Source organism: Salvia miltiorrhiza, chromosome 7 (genome assembly GCF_028751815.1).
Source record: "Salvia miltiorrhiza cultivar Shanhuang (shh) chromosome 7, IMPLAD_Smil_shh, whole genome shotgun sequence".
NCBI lineage: Eukaryota > Viridiplantae > Streptophyta > Magnoliopsida > Lamiales > Lamiaceae > Salvia > Salvia miltiorrhiza.
Window position 1 is genome coordinate 32,436,608 of NC_080393.1, and position 7,547 is coordinate 32,444,154.

General features: G+C 36.2%; 1 long non-coding RNA gene across 1 annotated transcript; it reads right to left on the reverse strand.

Annotated features, from left to right (window-relative positions):
• Window positions 1-1,196: 1,196 nt before the first annotated feature.
• LOC130996044 (uncharacterized) lies at window positions 1,197-4,008 on the reverse strand. The gene is made up of 3 exons (XR_009092372.1): window positions 3,841-4,008; window positions 2,054-2,120; window positions 1,197-1,448 (listed from the first exon to the last, which is right to left on the reverse strand). It is a non-coding gene; the product is annotated as an uncharacterized LOC130996044 (long non-coding RNA).
• Between the last annotated feature and the right edge of the window lie 3,539 nt (window positions 4,009-7,547).

Below are 7,547 nucleotides of genomic sequence, written 5' to 3' on the forward strand. Positions count from 1 at the left end.
TTCCTTATTTTGCAATGCTGGGGCTTAACGAATATTATTATGAACTTACGGCATAAGTATGTTCGTCTGTACATTCATTTGTTTTTTATATGAACATATAAATGAACATTAGTATTTCATTTATTGTTAATACGAACACACCAACGAACGTTAGTACGTTCGTACATTGATATTAATATTCGTCGATTCCCATATTTGGAAAATGATGAATTGATGGGATTTTATAAACTTGAAGAATTCGGAATAATCTGGTTCATTGGTTTGGGTGAGATGAATTAAGTATACCTGTATTTATTCAGTATTCTATGTTCACACCGATGTTCATATAGAGCTATATTTAATCTGGTCTTTATTCTTGATATAAGAAAGTGGTATCCATTGAAGCCGACAAAACATATTAAGTATAACTATATTTGTTCAGTATCCTATGTTCACATCGATGTTCATATATATATGATATTCATACCACTTTGTGTTCGGTGTGTTTTAACAATATAGCCATTTCTCGCACTATACTTAAATTAAATATTAGTTGTACTATTGAACTTGGTTTCCACAAATCACGATAAATGGTATCTACGAATAATAAAATTCCCATATACTCAAACAATAATATCATATGATTTATTCCATATTTAACACTAGGCGCATAAGACCATGATATCGTGAAAAATTAAAGCATGCATATCATTATTGGGGCGACGTCAGTGGTTAAACAAATACTATTTAATATTATGCAGGTTACATAATCGCATGTAATCAATTACATTTTATGTGCAATCAATTACATTTTATGAGATTTTAATATTAATTATTAGTGTAATGTGTTGCTATCATTATAAACATTAACGCACTGCTCATCTATTCCTCCCTACACAGGTATAATTAATGAAAAAATCGCCGCCATGTTTTGCTAGAATCCGAATCGCCTAAGTTTTTAATATACATTTGCAGGGTATGCTTCAAAATAATTGCAAGTTTCAGATGGTGTATAATTAATTTACATATAGGATTCAAAAAAGTTACTATATGTAAAAAAAAAATGTGCCCATATTGTCACAGCCCGCTCTAACTATGGATAGTTAGGCCGAGTGATCCACGACTAGGGATGGGGTTAAAGAAGAAGGGGAAGAAAAAGGGGCGTCATTTATAGCCGTAAAACTTACTCATCTTAATAAAACTCGTCATTTTTATTCATTAATACTCAATTGAAAACAGTCTATGAAAGACAACATAAAACTTAATTAATATCATTAATCAAGTTTTACATCATATGAAACCATTCTCTTAAGACTCAAAGTATGACATAACATACTATAACATCAACAACATCTTGCAGCGGAAAGTAGCTAGACATATGTATGAAGACATATTCTAGACAGGTTAACTATTTATTAACAACCCTGGAGACTCCGCTCATTGCAGCACCATCATCACATCAGCTCAACCTGCACATTTAGAAAACATATGCAGGGCTGAGTACAAAAGCACTCAGTGGGCACGTATGCCTAGGTATAAAAATACATGCTTCAAAACTATAAATTGTCATGCCATCATAATCAGTACAGCAAGGGAGTTTTTCGCTAAAAAGGCCCAAGCTTACTAAGTTCATTTGTGATTCTTAAAGTTCGTCTGATCAGACTAAGTTCTTTTGTAATCTATCATATCTGGAACTTTGTGCCGGAGAGGTGGCCACCTCTCACGGTCACTTGACCGGCCAACCCACTAGATGACTCACGGTCACTGGTGTACACTAGTCCTGGCAGGATAGCTATCAACTGCTCAAGACCCGAATTCGATTGCATCATTGGCAAAGCCAAAGCAGATAGATATCATACTAAAATTTAAACATTTTATGGCAAGACAATACTTGAAATAACTTTAACTCAAATATTTTGTAACGAAATAACTTGCTCAAATGTAACATTAAACTCATTTGATAGATATATATAAAACTGAAATTAACAGTTAAATCATCTCATGCATTCATTCGTATAAGAGGCCTACGACACGCAGGGGATTTCTATATACGTATAGTAAAAGTAATGCCCACCTCGTTGTGTCTCTGTATCAATGAGTAACGTCACTCTCTCCCTCAAGTCGTTACTTCCCAAAAGGACCTTCATCGTTATGAAGAATTGGTGAGAAGTTATAAAAGAAACCTCGATTAATAATCTAATTTCTTTTATGAAACATTAGTATCTCTAATGTTCATCTCTCTTGATTGTTAATCAATATAACAATTATTATCTCTCGTCATTACTCATTAATTATAACATCCTTATGTTATAATTAGCAGCGCTTCAATTAAAAGAAATATTTAACACATCGAAAAGTCCACTTTCTTAGCAGATCTATTCGCTCTCATCTCGTCTAATTAACCAATTAGAAAGTTAAACTTTCCATTAGGTATGTATTTGAGTCACAGGTCAACAAGAATTGACTATGCTCAAATTCTAATTTCACTAAAAATTTCGACATGACCTATTCATATATAATGTCAGCCACGAGATTTCAACGCGTGAATCTCACTACGTGAACTCGTCTCTCGACTCAAAACTTAACATCTTGACATCTTTTCAACGCAAACCAAACAATTCAAAATCATCAAAACTCTTTATCAGTAAACTATCATTTATACTCGACACCAATTGTTCGAGTGTCAGATACCAACATTTATGTGCGTTAATCATAACTCTCATACCAATTGATCTCAAAAACTCCATGAAGTGTAGTTCACTCTAAAAATGGTAGTTAACCAAAAAGGTTAAAGGTTTTTGGAGATATTGCTCTTTTAGTGCAGGCTGTCAAAGATTGACAGTTTCTGCCAATTTGGTTTAGGCCATTAGAAACCAAGGCAAACCTTAATAAAATTCCATCAAATTTAATCATCCAAAACTAAAGGTATCCTTGAAGATTTGGTTAAAATTTCACAAGAGAAAACGTTCATATGATCTGCCAAATAAACAATGAAACTCATACACTTTTACTGTTGGACAAATATGACAGCAGAACAGGGCATTTTTGAAATAATAAACTGCTCTGTTTCAGAGGTCATAAAAATCGAAATCTTATGTTTTTAGAAAAGTATTGAAGTCTAGTTTCGTTTAAAAAAAACGGTGATGCAAAATCCTTCATGGATTAATAGATATAAACGTTTTTGTGAAGTCTACCAATAGTTGACAGATTCTGTCAAGGATTTTTCAAAATATCTTTAAAATAGCAAACATCATCCAAAAGACATGAAATTTTGCAGCAACGAAATACACATATCATAGATAAACATACTAAAATTTCAGAGCCATCAAGCAATGAAAACTCATCGAAACATAAGCTTGAAACTGCTGTAAAATTTTGACAGAATTCCAGTTTTAATTTCGTTCAACAATTATCATCCATAAATTGTAAATCAATTAGCATGCTCATGTGATATCGTAGAACACATATATGCAATAATATTCATCATGCAACGTCCCAAACTTCACGAATTTAAATAATCATATTCTAAAAACTTATACAATTTTCGTGCTTGGAAAAATACGAATTTAATATATATCGATCCTAGCATACCCCTAAGCACAAATATCAAGTCAAAACGATCAAACAAAAATCGAAAGACAAGCTAATATGTGAAAAACGGGGCTGCCCTCATGGGTTTCATAGCTACGGTTCGTTCCGTTCTTACTCTCTTCATTAAACATGCTCGATATCTACCCAAGAACATCATACTAAAATTTCACGACGATCCGACGTCGTTTCAAAATAAAGTCGAGAATCGACGTTTTTCGACGTCGACGAAAATCGAAAAGAAAACCATCAAAACGTAGGTAGAGATCTTACCTACTTAGATACGTGATCGAAAAGATGATCGGCGCTCGTCTCGGTGCTCAAATCGGAGCTCAAAAGCTCAAACTTCTCAACAATGGTGTTTGCGTGAATTCTAGTGTGTGTTTTGGGTGTTTGTGTGTGTGCTGCGTGAGTTGTGTGTGTGGCTGCGTGAGTTAAGTGAGGGGAAAGGGGTTTGGGGGGTGGTCAAGGGTAGGGTAGGTAGATATTTAGCCGTTAAATATCTCGTCTCGTCTCGTTTTAACGACTAACTACCCGTACTCTTCGTTACTCGCCCTCTCAACCTCTACTCACTTTCATTAAACTCGTAACTCTATATAAATATAGAAAATACAAGCTCGTTCTCGAAAATCTGATAAACGAGATCTGCACGTTTATCGAGAAATCCCGATTCACTATTCACTCGTCGTCCAAAAATAAAAACTTTCATTATTGGACTCGTATCGAAAAACTAAGAATATTTCTCGACGACGTGCACGTAAGATTTTGAAAGTCGACAAAAAGACGAAATAGCAGTATTTTACTATTCATCATCAAAAAGTCAAAAATTTCAAAAACGTCTTAACGGACTCAGATTTCACTTCCGAGTTCACCGTTCTCATTCAAATAATTATCTCGAATTATTCAAATACTCAAACTCAAATACGGATATAAAATCCCACATCATCAAAAGAACATCTCAACATCTTTAAAATATAACAACAAAACTTCATATAACTCTTCATCTCTTTACAAAGTAAATCAAACAAGGGATCTAAACCCTAATTACTCAAACTCAATCAATTAAACACGTCATCAAAAGCCCGGGTATTACATACCCTCCCCCTTAAAATAAATTTCGTCCCGAAATTTGTACCTCCTGTAAATGTTTCGGGTACTTCTCTCACATCTTATCCTCAAGCTCTCTTTCCACTTCTTTCTAAGTATCATATCTCCATTGGACCTTATCCAATGCAATCGACTTATTTCTCAATTGTCGAATCTTATGATTTAGCATCATCTGAGGTCTCTCTTCATAACTCAAGTCTGGTTCTAAGATCATTTCTTCTTAGTAAACCACATGGTTTGGATCGAAAATATATATCCTCTCAATTGTGACACATGAATCACGTTATGCACATTTCCAAAGCTAGGTGGCAAAGCCAACCTGTACGCTATTGGACCTATCTTTTGCAATATCTCGTAAGGACTTATAACTCTGGGTCTAAGCTGTCCTTTAACTCCGAATCTATTCATCCCCTTTGAGGGTGAAACCTTCAAGAAAACTTCGTCTCCTATCTCAAAACTTTGTCTCACATCTTATAGGCAAACTCAATTAGTGGCAACACATTCTCCCGATGTACTCCTCTATCAAGGATAGTAGTTCTTATCATATCTTCTATCGTCTGCTATGCTAAAATTCATCCTTGTACCCAACTCTTTCTGTAAACTCATCCAAAAACGTGATGTAAATTTTGGATCTCTCTCTGAGGTGATCTTACATCGGTACTCAAAACAATCTTATAATCTCACGAACGTACAATTGTGCTAACTTATCTGGTCCATACGCGATTAGGATCGGTATGAAATGTGCAGATTTTGTTAGTCGATCTACAATCACCCAAATTGTTGTATTTCCTCTTTGACTTTTTTCGGTAAAGCTATCACAAAATCCATCGCTATATGATCCCATTTCCACTCGGGAATCTCCAACGGTTTTAACTTCCCATAGGGTCGTTGGTGTAATGCTTTCACTTGCTGACAAGCTAAGCATCGCTCTACAAACGAAGCTATGTCTCATTTCATTTCGTCCCACAAAAATCTATTTTTCACAACCTGATACATCTTTGTGCCTCCTGGGTGGGCGGTGTAAGGCGTGTCATGAGTCTCACTCATGATCGTATTCTTAAGTTCATCATCGCGGTGAATGCATATTCTCCCCTCAAATAAGATAGCATTGTCTGATGTTTTTTTGTAACTCTTGAGATCTCCTGCTCTTATCCTTTCTCGTAACTTGTTCATTGTCTCATCTTTCCTTGTGCTTCAATCACCATTTTCCTCAAACTAGGCATCGTCGCAACAATACTCGATATCGTCACCGGTGGTTTTATCATCTCTATCCTCATCTTGTCAAAGTCCTTTATAAGCTCATCCTCTCTCATGAGAAGACATCCTAACTTTGACGAGACCTTTCGGCTCAATGCATCGGCTTCTACATTGGCCTTGCCGGGGTGATAATTAATGTCGCAGTCAACATCCTTTACTAATTCGAGCCATCTCCTTTGCCTCATGTTAATATCCTTATGCTCGAAAAAGTATTTCAAAGTTTTGTGGTCCGTGAAAATCTCACATCTAACTCCGTAGAGATGATGTCTCCAAATTTTCAGGGCATGCACAACGGCTGCAAGCTCTAAATCATGCGTTGGATAATTTATCTCGTGGGGTCTAAGTTGTCGTGATGCATAGACTATAACTCTCCCTTCTTGCATCAAAACACATCCTAGCCCATTCTTTGATGCATCTGCGTAGATGGTATACTCTTTATCCATTTCTAGGACTATCAGCACTGGTGCTGTAGTCAATTTCCTTTAAGCTCTTATAAACTCTCTTCACACTCCTCTTTACAATTGTACTTAGCTTCTTTTCTAAGTAATTGTGTCATCGGTCTTGTTATCGTGGAAAATCCTTCAATAAACCTCTGATAGTATCCTGCTAAGCCTAAAAAGCTGCGAATCTCGTTAGGCGTAGTTGGTGATCTCCACTCATGTACAGCTTGTACCTTGGCAGGGTCAACTTTAATTCCTTCGGATGATACAATATGTCCTAGAAAAGTTACTTCGTTCAACCAAAACTCGCACTTGGTGAATTTGGCGAAAAGCTTCTCAACTCTTAGCGTTTCCAACATCGTTCTCAAATGTTTTGGCGCTCCTGCTCATTCTTCGAATAGATGAGATTATCATCTATGAAAACTAGGACAAATTTATCCATTTATTGATGAAAACTCGATTCATGTGATCCATGAAAACTACTGGTGCCTTCGTCAAACCGAATGGCATAACTATGAACTCATAGTGTTCATACCTCATTTGAAAAGCTGTCTTAGGTATATCATTCTGTCAAAATTTGAACTGGTGGTAATATGATCTCAAGTCAACTTTCAAGAAAAATGCGTTCCTCGTAATTGATCAAACAAGTCATCTATCCTCGGCAAAGGATATTTGTTCTTGAGTGTCAATTTATTCAGCTCTCGATAATCTATGCACATTCTCAACGTGCCATCCTTCTTTTTGACAAAAAGGACTGGTGCTCCCCACGGGGATACACTAGGTCTAATAAAACCTAACTCTAGCAGTTCTTGTAGCTGAATCTTCAGCTCTTGTAGCTCCTTAGGCGACATTCTATAGGGTGCCTTCGACACTGGTGCTGATCCAGGTTCTAGGTCGATAGTGAACTCCAACTATCTTGTTGGTGGCAATCCTGGTAAGACCTCGGGAAATACATCTCTATGTTCCCTTACCACTGCTACATCCTCAAAGTTTTTTTTTTTTTTTTTACTTGATTCTCCTTCATCATTCAAGTAAACTAGGTAAGCTTGTGCTCCTTTCTTCTTTACCAATTTCGACGCCTGAAGTGCCGAAATGATTGGAATTCTCTTCTTTCTATCAATGTCGTGAAAACATGTCTGTTCCTTCCCAGGTGGTTGGAAAGTTATCTGTCTCTTC